The sequence below is a fragment of the Dromaius novaehollandiae genome, chromosome 11 (genome assembly GCF_036370855.1).
Source record: "Dromaius novaehollandiae isolate bDroNov1 chromosome 11, bDroNov1.hap1, whole genome shotgun sequence".
Classification (NCBI taxonomy): domain Eukaryota; kingdom Metazoa; phylum Chordata; class Aves; order Casuariiformes; family Dromaiidae; genus Dromaius; species Dromaius novaehollandiae.
The window spans coordinates 12,505,562-12,522,513 of NC_088108.1; the positions used below are offsets into that span (position 1 = coordinate 12,505,562).

The 16,952-nt window shown below is 38.6% G+C and overlaps 1 long non-coding RNA gene across 1 annotated transcript in view; it reads left to right on the forward strand.

Annotated features, from left to right (window-relative positions):
- The window catches only part of LOC135329504 (uncharacterized), a 149,504-nt gene extending 145,767 nt beyond the window's left edge, over positions 1–3,737 (forward strand). Inside the window, exon 3 of the long non-coding RNA XR_010390939.1 lies at positions 3,595–3,737. This is a non-coding gene — a long non-coding RNA (uncharacterized LOC135329504). The remainder of the gene's footprint in view (positions 1–3,594) is intronic.
- The last annotated feature ends 13,215 nt before the right edge of the window (positions 3,738–16,952 follow it).

Here is a 16,952-nt window from a genome sequence, read left to right on the forward strand (position 1 = left end):
AAAAGGGTAGTATTGCTAGGAAATACTACTGTAGGAAATACTCAGTTTGCTGTAGTCTGGTTTTGTTGTTGACTTTTTTGAGGGAGGGAGATTTTGGGGAGTGATATCAGTAATTAATAAGGAAGAGGTAAGCTAAACTTCATGTGCAGAAGATGGAGGGGAACCTATTCATGCAGATATTCCAGAGAGATGATATTCTGGGGGCTTTCATGTGCTCCTACCTAGCGGCCCGATCCTTGAAAAAATTGCTATCAGTTAGGAGTGTTGCATATGCAGAAAATGTTCTCCAACTAACTGACAAAGTCCCAGGAAAAACTAGAACTGCATAAGTAGGAGAGTAAGGTTTAGTCACACAGCACATGTCAGTCTTAATAATCCAAAACGCAGTCTACATTGTTCTCACTCATCCTCCGAATGTGTTAAACTTACAAGTGTAGAAATGAGCTTTTTAATAGAAAAAGAAGTTGGGAGGGAATGGGATGAGTAAAAGGTCAGCCAAAAATACTCCCAGCTAGCTATTGGAAAAGAATGGGAAGCTCTTGCTGACAGTGAAACTGAATTTAGTGAAAGGCTCTGGTAGCAGGAGTCCGTGAGAGTCACATTGCAAAAGAAGAGTGGGCAAAGACCAAAGGGCCCTATCTTCTCTGCTCAGCTTTGTCTCTAAGTTCCTAACTTATCCTACATCCTGTGTGGATATAAGGTCCACCCAGAAGCTCTGCCTGGGATACTGGGTAGAGTTTTGTTCCTTCACAGTCTATACCTGTGCTCTGATTCTGCATCATTAAAACTGAGGGGAATTTTGCCCTGGCTTTTAGGAGGAATAGCAACAAGCATATACTTAAGACATAATCTGGGAGATAATATCTAAGTACATAAAAATAGAGAAAAGGCTCATTAAAGTGGCTTATTAAATGAACAAGAAAAGACCCTCTGAAGCGGAGTGCCATACCCGTCATGTTTTCCTGGCAGTGTCTATACCCTCATCTTCATGGGATCCATGATGCATTGTTGGGAATACAGTCATGGGAAGAGTAGATGCAGGACTTGCCAACTGCAACTCCTGTGAGAAGGGGCAGCAGTGATTCCGAATAAAAATATTTGGAGCTTAGTCATTGTTTTGCATGTTTTAATTATTTTTAAGATATGAGTTTTTGTGTAGTAAATGTGGTGCCATGGGGAAGGGGAAGGAGAAACCAAAGTTCCTGGAGGCCAAAAATGTTATATACTAAGACATTTTAATCAGAATTTTAGGAGGTAAGGCATGAAAATAATGGCATGTCATATGTCAGCGTTCAGAGGTTAGCATCTTACAGTGTACAGACTAATTTAGATAGACTGGCCTAGCCATAGACTGGCCTAGCCATGAGTGAGGAGCAGTTATCAGAGATATGGCAAGCTATTTGCAGAAGCAGTTTGAATAGATGTTAAATCGCTGTATTTACTACTGAAGTTTTAAGCAAGGTTTGGAGCAGTATTTTGCAAGTAAAAGATCAGTGGCCAAAGTATTAGCATTAGCTTTTATTCTGCTTTGCTGGTCAGAGTAGGTAAATACTTTGTTTTCTAAGATACATAAGGACCTGAACTATCTCAGCTTTTGAAATGAGTGGAAAGACTTCTACAGTTTTTATTGCTTGAGTCAGGTGTATGGTTGGCTCTGGACTGATAGTTGATTTCAGTGGAAACATGAAAGGTCACAGAATTATGGCCCTTGACTTCAGTGGGAATCTGACCTGGACTCAAAGTGATATTAACCTTGCAAGACATTAATCACACAGTCTGTATCTCAAATATTTATGTATTTTTTAACATCCTTATGATATTGCTCTTTTACTGCACTTCTGTCATTTGGCACATTTGTTTCATGGGACTATTATACGGTACTGCTTGTGAGATACATGATTCCTGGTTTTTGAAGCCTCATGAAGTATATGATAATACTACATGAAAGTATGATAACAAAGGTAATATTTTATACATCTGTGTTTTAAATTATGCTTTGTTATCTTTAGTGTTACTCATTGTTATTTTATAATGAGTTTGGAATCAGAATAGACATGATTTAATTTAAACCAAACTGGAACCTGGTCTTCTGGTAACATCTCTAGCAACATGTTTGTCATTCCTAAAAGTGCAACTCTGCAGATTACAGATATGACAGGCAACAGGCTGCTGTACAGTTAATTCATTCATATGTTTGAGTGGGAGATATTACATTTATGATCTTGAAAATATACTCGTGAATATGATATGATCTTAAAATGTCATCTTAAAGATAAAATGAATACCTGGAAGAGTTGTATAACTATTAATAATTACAGGAAACTTCCCCATGAGTAATATACTATCTGAAGATCTCTGGAGATGATTTCTCTCAAGCAGCTTGAATGTAATATTTCCATTTGCAAACAAATCTGATCAAATATAATGAACATCATTCTGGAGTCTTAAAGTAATTCTATTACTTATAAGCCAGTACATAAAACAGTAATGCAGATGCCTAACAAAAGGCAGAGTAGCTACTTTAGCTTAGCTGATAAATATCTGTGGAAGTCCTGTAAGTCTAATAATCAAGCACAAAAGTAAGAGAAAGTAATATCCCAAGTCTTGTCAAAGCATAAACAGAATATAGATGAAGGCGGATGCTTTGAGTAAAAATGCATGCTAGATTTAATGTAAGGAATAATAACGTATAGCTGAAATGCAAAAACTAATAAAAATATCCTGTGATAACCTGGTATATCTTAGGGAAAATACAAATATCTCCAAAACAAAGATCAGAGAGAATCAGATCTGCCATATATCTGACTTTTTTTTTATCTCACCACACCATTACTTAAGCCATTTAAGAGTTGGAGGGTACCTGAGGGCTTTATTCCACAATAGATGTGTCCCTTACTTTTCTTCATCATACCAAAAATTGTCTGTGCTTGCTACTTAACGTAACAGTTATAACAATTTTCTGTAGGAGGAGGATGGAGTTTTCTGAGGGAAATATTCTCAGGTGCTCAGTAGTCAGGCATTTGTCAGAAAGTGTTTACTGCAAGGTAGTATCTTGAAGACAGGCACTATTGGATTATAACCTCCTGTTGTCCTTTGCTTTCTATATAAGGTCACAGCTGTGATTTTGAACTTCAAAAGAGTGTTAATGAGGGCCTACAATTGAAATCTCACCATTGTAGGTCAAATGAATTTTGAGCTTGCAAGCAGCAGGTTGTGGGATTTGAGAAATTTATTAATGTCAGACTGAACCTGCAAGTTATGTTAGCAGAAGGAAAAAGCAAACAAACCCTAGGTGGCTGTGGGGAACTGCAATTTGTATTAGGATACAGAATTTTTCACCTCAAAAATCACTAGTTTATAGAAGGCAATAGCAAGCAAGTACTATATAATGGCTACTGAGACACTGAATCTAACAGTTTAGGGGGGGATTTGAGTTAACTTTTGCTGCTGATCTTTGACCTTGGGTTTAATCATGTAACTATAAAAATTTTAATCTCTAAAATGGCAGTACTATTAGAGAACTTAAAAGGGTGTTGGAATAGAGAAATATTTTCTCACAGCTCTACAATTATCAAATGTTTTTCACTTCCACAGAGTGCAGTTGGTGGCACAACTTGTTGGCCAGTCCGGTGCACGTCACATATGCTGATGGTCCTGAAGAAGAGACAAGATAGTGAGGGTAAAACTTCAGTACCAATCCTGGGTTATGTCTGCTGTTGATGGGGCCCACAGAAATTTATCAGGTATGTTTTTCAAGAATGAAATTCCTATGAGAATAAATATGAGAAATGTATGATAAAAACATTTAAAAATTGAATCAATTTTCTGTTACTTCAGTGAAGGGATTAGAATTTTTCTTGATTTTAATTACAAGAAAATTAAATGCTTTTCCTGCCTGTCTACTACATGCTGGTTTTGCAAACATATCAGTACTTAGAAGTTGGAATAAATGAGACAGAAGCTACTTTGGGGGACTCCTATTAGAAAAAAAAAAGAAGCAATATTAATTTTGTTTATTAAAGAGTGGGACATCCCCTGAGTTAAGGAAATTATCTCAAATGAGCAGGATAAAGAACATTACTGTCACAGTGGAAATTCCTGTTGACTGTACTGATAGGAGGATCCCACCCATAGTAAAACCAACGGAGTAATCAAGTCAAGAGCAATTAAGTTTCCACCAGATCATGCTGGGAGAAGAACTCCATTCAGCTTGAAGAAAACATAAATGAACAGAAACTCTTTCTCTGCCCCACCCCTCTTATCATGTAAGACTTCTGAGATCTGAGAGCCTTGCTAGCTGCCTCTGATCAGGATGCAACAGCTCAGCAACTATTACTCAGAATGATTTCATGTTTATACTGTTCCAGCATGGGGTTTTATCAGTACATTAGAATAAAAGGAAATGTCATGGATCTGGCAAAGCTGCTGCTGGAGCTCGTTGCAACTTACTGCTGCCCTTCTCTATTATCTAGCTACTTTCAAACATACTCTGGCGATAGTCCTAACTGTTTTTCGCCTCAACAGCATGGTCATTACATTCTCTGAATGTATATAGCTATGTGTTCATAGTTATTTGGACACTGGTATATACAAGACTAGAAAAGGGATCATCAGCTGTAGAAGTCCTGTGTATGAATGTATTAAATAATGTCTTTTGTAGAAACCTTTGTTTCTCTGTCCACGTGTCCTTGTTTTCTTTGAAAGATTTACTTGTCTTGACTCAAAAAGTACCTGTCTGTTCTCCATTCATCTCCTAGCTTTCCTTCTAGCTTTGAAGAAACTATACAAAGTCAGCAACTCATTCGGCATGTTGTATCTCAGTTATCTGTGATTGAGTGCCACATGGTAAACTGTACAGGTCTCTTCAGCTGAGAACTTGAGGAATGACCTACATGGAGCAGTAGTGCGGAGTTAAGAACATGATGGGCTAGAACAGCTCGTATAGTTGTTCCCAAATCTATCCAGAATGGTAATTCCAGTTACCATCTGCAAATCACAAAATCATGCAGTTGGAATAGGCAGGTGACAAATCTAGGCCCTTTGATTAGTCAAGGTATGAGAAGGTCCACTGGAAGCATATGAATTTAATCTGAGCAGACCAAACCTCTCAGGCAGCTTACATTTGAGTCTAGTATTTGACAAGCCTCAGAGTCAGAGAGAGAATTTTTTAAAAGCAGGAACATTTCTTCCAAATCCATTTTTCTGTTGGTTGAGAAAACTCATTTAATGTTTAGTAAGACAAAAGTGGAAGAATAGCTTGTCCTAAAAAGATCAAAGTTTAGCCTGTTATATTTTATATCAAAAAAATGAGAGACCTACAGTTTGTCTGTAGCTCACCTTTTTCTTTTTAGCCTTCACATAGGCAAGTCTACCTGAAAATCAATATTTTACATTGAAAAAAAACACATTCTGTGTCAGTAATGTTCACAAGCAGTGTAAATCTTAAAGAAAAATTGCCCACACTTGCCAGCTAAATTTTTTCTAGTGAATAATTTGTCTGAATTCCAGGGGAACTGCAGATCCAAAAGCGATGGCCAACTTCTCCAGTGGTGCTCTCGAGCAGCTATTCTTCCTCTTTTCCCTTGGCTTTTTTGCTCATTGTGTTTACCACAGGACAGCATCCTTACTCTTTCTTTGGCAGCAGTGACTTTTCTTCTTGCTAACATCAACTGTCAGCACAAAGGCAACTCTTCAGCAGTAATTGCAGAGGCTGCCCTGCAGGAATAGGACACTTACTGCAGAGCAAAGCATACCCCAGTACTCTGGCAGTTTCCAATTGGTCCCATTTTGTCATGCATAAACAAAAGGAGGTGATAGGACTTTATTTGAGTGTGGTAGACATCCGTAGAGCTGGGGGTGTTAGAGTCAGGCAATTTGTTATCATCTCTGCTGTCATGTTAATCTGGGGTATGTGTCACCTAAACTTTCTGTGCTTCAATCACTTCTGTCAAATAAAGATAGTAATACCTGCTGGTGTCTTGTAAAACTGATGTATAAACTCCTTTTGCTCCTGTATCCTGAAGAACCTGGTAAAGTATGCCTTGATTCTTAACACAAGTCACTCTTAAATATGAGGTCTGCAGGGATTTAATCTTAAATAACTGATCAGTTGTCCCCATCAAGAACCTGAAATGGTCTCCTCCAAGGAAGAGGAATAAAAATCTTAACTGTTGTATTCTGTATCCACATCTGTAGTCTAGTCTAGATTTCAAAATATGCTGCCATTACAGCAATACTCTGTGCAGAATTAGACTGCCAGCAGTTCCCAGTATTTCTGCCCTGTGTAGACCCTGGTTATGTGAAGACAAAAGTAGAATGATTCTCTAGTGCCCAGGAGGAAAAAAATATTGAGATCTTTTCTGAACTAAAAAACACTGAAAAAACTTAACTGGAAATTGGCTTTATATTGAAAACTATCATGTTCTTACTTTGCACTTCAAAGCAATGTTGTTCATTCAACTCTACATTTAAAGTAACACTGAAGGTTTACTCTTCTAGAAGACCCATGCCAGCTCTCACTGGAGAACATGAGTCAGAATCTGTGTTAGTAGGGAGCTTTGCTGCAGATGCTTGAAGGTTCTAGACAGATTTTTTTTTTAAATTAGAAATTATGTCTAATCCTGAAGATAATGAAGAAAAGATAAGACCGGCCTCTCTCATATAAAAACATTCAGGTTACATTTTGCTTGTAAATGAAGGGCTTTGAATAATCCTTCCAATTTTGTAGATACCACAGCTTTTTTTGTGAAGTGTGTATCTTGTTGGGACAAATTCTTTTCATCACAGTCTCAAAGTCACTGTAGAAACAATGAGAACTTCCATACAGATCATTCCTGTTTTTATTTCATGTATTTATTTTTTCTGGGCAACTGTTTGTAATGCAAGTGAACACCTTCCCCCAGCCTAGTTAAATTATTTGTCGTTGTAGTCTTCATATCTTTTTGGAGACAAGGATCATCTTTCTGTAGTATTTGCCTGCAGCCTTTATCATGATTGGTGACCCTAGGGCTACCTTAGCATAAACAATGGTGCTTTTGGGGATATAAAATAGCAGAAAGATCAGATTTTTTTAGCATGTCCAGTTTGCTCAGTATTTTACACAATAAGGTATTTACTGCAGAGGACAATATGCTCTCTCTTTCTGCTCTCTTGGTGTAGTGCTGCAGATGAGCCATCCCTAGCTTAATTTCATAGTTTTGGCTCTTCAGCCCTACCTGCCAGTTGCAGCTGCTGAGCCGCTGACTCGCTGTGTCAGCTCTGTGGGTGCTCAGAGCAGGAGGAAAGCTGCAGTGCCACGCCGCAGCAGCAGAGCGGGTGCTTTCTCTTTGCTGTAGTCGCTCATCCGCCCACTGCCCCTCCTTATCCCTCTGGCTCAAGGCAAGCGTGTGTGCTGCTCCGATCCACCCCACAGAGCCAGGAAGGGGCAAGATGTAACTGGGAAACGGCTGGATCCTGCAGCCCACTCCCGCAGTTCCCCGCCTCCATTTGCAGGGTGTTGCATCTGCCCCTACCTTGATGTAAGGTTCTGATCACTGACTTTGGGTTAATCAGACAAATGGTTTTGAAACATCTCTTCTCCTTTCCAAAAACTCACTGTGAATTTGGAGACAAACAGAAAATTAAGTGGAAAGGCTGTGGAGTTTGTTGCAACTAAGGATACCTACATTGCACAATGTACCCTAAATCTTTACTATCAGATTTCCTATAAGAAGATTAAAGCAGATGTTGTCTATGATTGCATGCAACAGAATAGTTTGCTATAAATACAACGGAAGCAAGAACACTTACTATTTTTTTACACCCAAGATTTTTTGCTCAACTTAATGAGAAGCCTGAGCATGCAAAGAATACAGAATTGGGCCTCATGTAAGGCAGCAGTGTAGAACATCTGTTCAGCTAATGACAGTTTTGTCATAATTTGGGTAGTTAAATATCTAACTTCACTCTGCAAGTGAATTAACCCTAACTGAATTAAATTCGCTTTCATTCTAATAAGTAGACACAACGGGATTTAACTAATCCACTTGAAATGCATATACATCATTAATTTGATTAACTGTATTGGGTGCTGCAGTGTAGACATAGCCTCAGTCTGTTTCCCCATTACTGGAAGATGAGTTACAATGTCTACTTCCTACGGGTTCTTTCGCGCTGGCTACTACTGGTGAAGTATGTGTACAAAAAGATTGGATAGTGTTAGTGCATATATGTACACTGCCTAATAGTGTGCTTTTATGTGGCCCTTTTTACTTCTTTGGTAACTACTCTATGCAATAGAGATGAATTTCATGGAGACTGGCTGAATATGTCATGTGTGGAAAGACAGGTTAAAGGAAGCCATTGAAGGTGTAGGATCAGATCTAGAGATGGCTTAGGGAGGCTGGATGAGATGGCACCAAAGGGATACTGGATTTGGCTCTTTAAGCTGCAGGTAGGAGCTGTAAGAAATTTAAGCGTCACATCTGGTTACTGGCAGGCAAGTGAAGGACTTCAGAGGATCCTACAGAAAGCTGATTTTAAGCAGTAATACTGGGACAAGATGGCCTGAGAAGATTGGAAACCAGAGACATAATAGGCAGTGAGAACAGAAATGTGTCAGCAGGAAAGTGCACCTCACTAATTTCTACATTGGTTCCCATTTCTATTCACTTATATTGACAAATCTGAAAAAGTTTCTAAGCCTCCTAAAGAAAATAGAAAGTATATCTGAGTTTAACATTTATCCTACCAGCAGTTCAGTCTAGGAGGATCAAGGTAACAGACCTGCATTGTCCCACTGCTCTTTGAAGTGGTTTGCACCGTGGACGTGGTGCTCAGGACGCGGTCCCTGTGCTCTTGGATGATCAGGGATTACAGCTATATGGAGGAACTAAGCAGTGTGAGCGGTAGGGACTGAGATGTCTGATAGATTATGTAGGCTCATTGCTTATGTCTGACTGAGGGGAAATGAGGGGAAAAATCCTGGCAATTAATAAATACCAAATATATATATAATTCCTTTGCCAGTGATAAGAAACAATGTTTTTTCTATTCAGGAACAGATTTATATTTTGTTCTCCTGAGTGGGTACACTTAGCATCTGAGTAGAGCGCAGTTTCATGTCTATTGTATCATCTCTAGTGGGGAATGAGCACTATCAGCGCTCTTGGTAAGTGTGCACTGGCCTTTCTAAGTTTTCCTGCATGGAGATCCCGTTTACTTCCAAGACACCACATGTTGGTCTCTGTCATCAGGAGTGTGTAAGTGAGAGGCTCTGTGGCCCTGTAGGTTGGGACTGTTGTTGTAGGGATAATAACATAAAAATGTGAGGTATCAGTGACAAAGCCAAAAATTGATAAAGTTGATGTCACAGACTTCTATTTCTTAGAAAATACCTTCAGATTGAAATGCAGTTTGATTCTATATGAAATTCATACAGGAGCCAAGGTCTTTTTTCTTCCTTTATATTTAACTAGACTCACTAAAGTCAATAGGCTTATTAGAAGGTGGATTTTTATGCAGTAAGCTGAGGTTGGAATGAAAGTTGCATGTTTTCCTAAGGAGAGAAAGAGGAGAAAGGAGCCTAAATTAGATTGGAACATTTTACATGCCTAAAGATTCTATCCTTGATAAGCGAATGTCATGAAGCATAGTGAAGATTTAGAGCTGTAATTGCTTGGTAAATAGAGCAAAAAGTCTATGCATAACAAGGACAACCTAATAGATTTTACCAAATTAATGTGATACTATGTTTATGCTTTGTAATGATAATGTGCAGTGTGTCCTCATCCTGGATCATTTAGGGCTCAAGGACCAATGCAGGGAAGACCCTATGGTCCATTTCAGAAATGATTCAGAATTTTGCACAGATGAGGTCCGAGTTTGCTGTTTGTGTTTTTCCTTTTCCTGAGTATTGTCTTTGTTATGAAAACTCATCTTCGCTTTTTGTAGCACAGTGAGAGTACTGCATAGCTTAGTGTTTTCTTCAGTTTGCTTTAGCATGTGTTTTTTCCCCTTTGTCAAGCAGACCCTTCTAAAGAATTTAAAACCACTTTGTTTTCCAAGCAGGGACTAAATAATTTAGAAGGATGTATCATACAGGACCAAGTTTAGACACACGTACATGATGTGCCTATTATTTCTCTTTATCACCAAAGGCAGTAGGGAAGGACAGCCACACAGAAAGTTATATTACAGTGCCCAAAAATCATAAATTGTTCTTAGTCTTTTATGTACTTCCCCACAAGTGTATTTTCATGCATGCACAGATGCACCATGGCTGCCTGTCAGGTACCTGGCACTTTATGATTTAAACTACAGCTGTGAAGAGCTGTGAAAAAAACGGCATGTTGCCAGCAAAGCTGGTTTTTCAATCTGGTTAGGAAGAATTAATACATTGTGACAAGCCACTGGAGTGAAATGGTCCAGAACCAAAAGGTTGGAAGGGATTTGACAAAGTGGTTGAGTAGGTTTCCAAAGCACATGTTTTCTCATTCAGAAAAGCCAAGAGCTACATGGGAGCAAAGAGAGCAGTCTTCAAAAAAAAGCTGGGAGGTATCTTGAGGATTAGAGACCTCTAGGCCTTATTTCACCAGATCAGTTGATTGAAGCTGTGGCTTAAAGTAGAAAGTTTGTAAAATTGAAACTGGTGGGCTCAAAGGAGATTACCTGTGTATATGCATGAAGCGTGTGCATGCATGCACACATGCATTCCCCCCTCCCCCCAACCTCACTCCACCCCAAGTTCTTTGTGTCAAGGACTGACCTTCTTTCTTGAGACCTCAGGAGAAATTCTCTGCCCCATTTGATATTGGACGTGTCAGGAACATCCTTTGGAGGCAGAGCTGCAGTCCGGGACCTGGTTTAGGACTGGATGGAGGAAGTAGTAGGCAGGATGCAGTTCCTGCATTCTCCTCAAACACAGTGGATAAACATTAGTTTGTTGTAACCTTGGAAGGGTAATTCTGTAGTTGTGGCTGTTGCTGAACCAGCATCCTGTGCAAGCCATCAATATTTAACTGTAAACATGTGCCATAACACCAGCCCTATTTTTACTTACCTCTGTGGAGTCATCCTGGCCCTAGGCCAGGAGACGCTGAGATGGCAGTTCATGCAGGACAGGCAGGGCTTGAGTCCCTGTGAATGACTCATCGTTACCATTTGTCTCAATGATTTACTCTTGCAATGACTTGAACACGTAATACTTTGGCAATTAAGTACTATTAAAAAAGAAAAAAAGGGAAAATGTGGAAAACCACTTGGGGGTTTGCTTCTGAGCTGAGAACTGGTACAGCTAAAGTGCCATTTTCCTTGCACAGTTGGGTCTGCGAAGTGATTGCAGTGACAGCAATTCTATAAGCCCTTCTTTTTTTTACAGAGGTGAATCCAGACTGATTTTACCTAACCACACTTTATGTAGCCCAGCCAGTAATTTCCTCACTTCAGTATTGCAGCGGTTCTACATGCGGCACTCCTATAACTACAGCTGAAGCATGGGAAGAGTTGTTCTTTTGTATTTTAAGGGACCTCTGTGTCATGACTGACTTCACCCTTTGTCTTTTATGAAAAAGAAAAAAAAAAGCAAAAATAAAGGAGAGGAGAGGTATTGATGCACAGCGAACATAACAGGAATATTTCCTGAGAAACTCACTGAACTGCAGCAGTCTGTATGTGAGAAGGATTTTCAAAGTGATCCACAGCTGTTTGGTTGAAATCTTCTCTTTTGTCTCCAGCAGAGATGGAAAAAGAGACAGAGAATCCATCCTTCCAGCATCTTAGACTTCTGCAGCTCAAGAGGAGAGCTGTTAAGCACCTGATTCCAATTCTCATAGTGGTCCAAGAGGGCAATTTAGTATTCATCAGGGTCATGCCAGGGATAAAAAGAGCATAAGGAGAAAAGATATAGGTATTTAATGCCTTAAAAAATTATATTGACATTGGCAGGTATTTATTTATTTTTCACAGTGTTTTCTGAGATTTGTGCTGAAATGGAAACGTTTAAAAATAGTTGATACCTTGCCATACAGAATGCATAACGAAGAACCATTTCAGAATATGTTCAGCATGCTGTATATGTGAATAAAGGGAACAATAACAAACAGGTTTGCCAAAGCAAACTAGATAAAAGCAAAATAAACAATAAAACCCAAAGCATTGTTAATAAGTAGCACAGCATGCACTTTCCTTACCTATGTAATTCTTTTTTGGCATAGATTCTAAAATATTTGTTACAGCTGGAGTATGAGACCCTTGTGTTTTCTATGCAAGTCTTACACAGGTAGTTTCCCATTACTGAAGCCAAGTGCTTAGCACTATTTAAGAAAGGAATTGGGCACTTATAGGAAGAACCAGAATAGAACTGTACAGCCAGACAAACTGGGATTGCAAAACAGAAGGTGTCGTAAAGCCGTTATGTGCCCTTATGCTTCATGAAACAAGCCAGTCTCTAACTAATGTGGATGAGAGAGAGGATTACCTGCAGATACACGATTCCTACACACAGGTTTTACCCTAGTTTCATAAACTTCCTTCTGGCCTCTGTGAGTGATGCTCAGTTCAGCTGAGGACCCCTGGCCTAATCCAGTACATCATCTCCTATAATTTTATCTTCCTGAATTTTCCTGTGTGTCAAGCTTTTGCTGAGATCAGTCTGAGTTCCACACAAAGAAAACCCATAGGTTTGGATCAGAGGTGCTTTCTTTAATTTTGTTGAATGAAAGAGTATCTTTATCACTAGGCAAAACTAATCAAATATTTTGTCAGCTTTCTAGGTAGGTTGTCAACTTGTGGTTCATAGCAGCTGCTGTGAATTAGTACCTTTTGCAATAGGAGATGAGATAAATACATGAACCAAAATATAATTACAGAGAAAGTAACTTCCCCCATTCTGATTTAATAATAAGGTGTATGGGTATTTATTTTTTGAAATAGTATATAGATTCTATTATAACAAAGAAAATAAAGCTTTCCATTCTGCTCCAGAGCTGGAGACCAGACATTTTGCTTTCAGTTATAATACCTTTTTATCTTCCTCTGGCAAAGAAAACACTGTAGTTAACATTGAAATCCTTCTCAGTGTGCAGTCTCCAAATGGACACAGTCCAAAACCTCCAGAAGTCTATCAGAAAATGCTCATGTTCTTCAACTGATATTGGATCAAGCCTTATTTTTAGCTATGATCAAGATGCTGTCATGGAATGTTTCTGGATATTATCAATTTGTATGTAAATATATGCATATTCAAAAATTTGAAGTCAGTAAATAAGTATTAATGGGGTGAAATCTTTCCCCAGTGAAGTAAAAGGAAAATTCCCACTGATTTTCACAAGGCCAAGATTTCATTCTTGCTTTGGTTAGTCGTTGGCAGAGTGGGGTGGGGAGTGTCTTTTTTTTTTTAGGTTTGTCCTTTTTCTCCTCATGAACTGACAAGATGAGATACATTTGTATTACTGTGTGTAGGGGATTAAGGCATACAATTTCCATTAAGAATGATCTGTTACCTTGAAAAAATGTTAATGTTCTTATGTCTGCCTTATTATTCTTCATTGCATTGTTAACAATAATGGGAGTTGCATGCCTAATTGCACCCTAATGAAAACTTGTCCTTTTATCTATGTGAGGTACAGATCCACCGGTAAGTATTTAGAATAAAAGAACTTCCAAAGGAATGGTAGAATCTTTTCTCTGAGGGCTGTAAGGAGAGAAATCTAAAAAATCTACTTGTTTATCCCAGCTTTTCTTTGCTATCCTTTTTTTCTAGTGGCTTACAGATCAAAGCTAAGTTTCACTGCTTGCATTTAATCCACTGATTTTGTTTGTGACTTGTATTGGAACGTGAAATAGGACATTTTCCATTTTCTTGGTTTTTTTTGTCTTTCTGTATTGAAACCATCCAGCAAAGTTTATATTGCTTTAATTGAATGCTATTGACCAAGTTTTCACACATCTCCATCTCTACCTCTGTATGCAGAGCAGAACTAGATGTTCTTCAATGACAGTCACGGTACTGGCTCTCTGTTACTCCGAAGTAGTGACAAAAGAGCTAAAAGAGATGTCATTTATTTTACAGACATTTCAGATGACTGCCTCTTGTGATGATAAAGCATTGAAAGATGGGGAGATGCAATATGTGTTAGGTTCATAAGAAGATGGATGAATATTTGCAATTAAAGGTCAAGGACCAGGAAATAAAAGATTCTGTAGATTAAAAAATGTAGAGACTGGAAATGGTCTTGGTGAAGCTGGAGAATCAGAGCGTTGATGGTGGGACCTGGTAATGTGTTGCATGAAGGATGTAGCTAGCTGAAGCAGTTAGTTTTGTAGAGGTTTTTCTCTGTATTATGCTATGACTTCCTGTGGACTTTTAAGAAATAATCATGTTATATACATTCAACCACATTCTAAATACCCTTCCCTACAAGTGAGGAGTAACTACAGAAAAACTATGCATTTCGATAAGAACTGCAAAATGCTCTCTACAGTGAATGCTTCTCTGCCCCTGAAAATTGATTATTCCACTCCATATATTTTCCTAAGCCATTTAAGTGCATCAAATAGTTATAGATGTTTGACATGCTAACTGATGATCTGGCCACAGTAGCACTTGTGTTAGGTAAGTGAATTGTTTCCAGTAAACTTGGCACATCTCTATCGTTAATATGCTACCACCCGCCTTAAAAATGGTTAGTCAATTTGTTGCATGACATTTTTGGATTAAGTGGGCTATATGGATTAATTGTGTTCATTTTAAATATATATCATTGATTTTTTCTGAATGACCTACCTTGTTACTTTTTGGTTTCTGTATAATAGATTTTCAGTGTATAAAGCACTTACTGTTTAGCACATATTGCAAAATAAACTGACAAGAAATAATATATTTTAACATTTTTTTTGGAATTTTCCTGCCTCATCATAGTGTTTACAAACTGTTGTGCCCTATCTGAAGTCGTGATTGATGTCAGACTATGCAGAGACCAGAAACAATGACACTAAGTTTTTTCCCGTGGTAAGATTTATTAATTAGGATTTCTCAGAGCTTTTCTGGCACTTAACTAAATCAGCCGATGAAGTAATAAATAGGAATTTCCTGAGGGAGTTATTTCTCTTTCAAAGATGCAGTGAGCAACTAGCAAATAACTAGGAAATAACTAGCAAGGGGGTGGGATTAAGATGAAATTTTGTTTCAACTGCTTACCATATTACTCCCTTTCTCTTGCTCTCATTATAGTTCTCTTCTTTGAATGGTGTGTTAGAGTCATATTCCCATTGCAACAGTGGTGAGAAAAGAGTGACTTGGAAAGCCTGAAATACTTCAGCTGACCTGTTAGCGGTGAAAAATAGCTTGACGGAATTGTATTTCTGCTTGGTCTGAATGATAAGTCACAATTTCAAAATAGGAACAGCCAGGACAAGGTATGAGGGTTTGTTTTTTTTGATACAAGTAAAGCTTCTCAATTCAAGTGAAGGCTGTTGAGCCTATGTTTAATTGCTAAGTGACAGGAGATTTGGGTTGCCTTTTCAAAAGCTGAAAGAATATCCAAGAGGTATAGCTATGTGTTCAGTCTGATAGTTTCAAAAATATTTGGTATGTTGGAAGAGCTCTATTATTTTTTTAATTGTATGTTGGTTTCCTAGCTTTTGGCTTGTGGGTTCTCTCCTATCAGACTTGGTTCTTTCCTTGATCAGATTTGAGGTCACAAGTGCATGTGAACTGCCATTGACTTCCATGTAGTTTTTCCCGATGAGAAGAAACGAGGGCTTGTGAGAGTAGAGCTCCATGTTGAAGGGCTAAAATCATTAGTGCTGAAGTCTGTTGGTCGAGCAATGTGAGTTGTTGATTCAACATAGAGATAGCCAAAATATTTATGATCAAAGCTATCAACTTGGGACTGTCCATCTGACATCGTGCTTTGCAGTGGCATTTGAGAACAGAAAATTTCTCCAGTTTTTCAGAAGTCTAACTTTTTGTCCTGCAGCTCTAATCCCTTTCAAAAGGACTGAAGATATTTTCTTAATTTATTCTGGATAACGGGAAGTTGCCATATCTTATGATATCTTTAAAAAGACCAATCATACTTTTAATTGCTTAATTAATCACAGCATGAAAGAGGCACAGTCCTCAAGGACATTTACTTTTTTTCCCTCACCTACAAAGTTTGGTTGGCTGTTTTCTTTATCAAAGCTAGCTGCTTCATAGTAAAGGGTACAGCTAAGATGGTTGATCAAACAGACACAAAATCATCATAGACATGCTTTACTGTACATTGAGCTATAAAGCCCAGCTAGATATTTCTAGCCTTTATGTGTGGATGCGTGCATGTGATCTCATTTGCCTGCCTCAACTGTCAGAACACGCTCTCCTGTTTCAGTCAAGCATAGATTAAAAAAAAGTCTGAAATATAATCAGAAAACCTAAGTGCAGACCGATGAGCGTCATGCTAAAAGGGCGTCAGTGCCTAATCTGAGAATAGCCAAGGATCCAGGTCCCCTGTGCTGGTCAATGGACTCATTACTTCTCACCACTGAGAAACATGCTGCTTGCTTTGTCGCACAACCTGTCTCATCTTATTAGCAAAATGGCTTGAACATGTTGACAGCATGTAATGGCTTTCACTGCATATGCTAAGAAGTGATTTTAAACCAATTTGCTGTTTTCTTTGTAGGCAGAGTGTGACTGTTGATTGTTGCTAAGGTCCCCTAAAAGTTATTCACGTACCACAATTCCTATAGGTAAAATATGAAACAGTGCGACAGATGAAACAGTGCGTCAGTGTGCTCGTTTCTTTCTCTGTATGTTAATGAACTCCTACTCGTTGTGTGACTGGTAGCTCAGCGCGTTGCGGTGAATGCATTCAGGCTGAATCAACGCTCGGTGACTCAATAGGCGGCTTTTGCATTGGCTCATGGTTGCACTGAATGCTGTTAAAACAGAGCTAATTCCCCGAGCTGAAAGTTCGGCATTTTTGGAATAT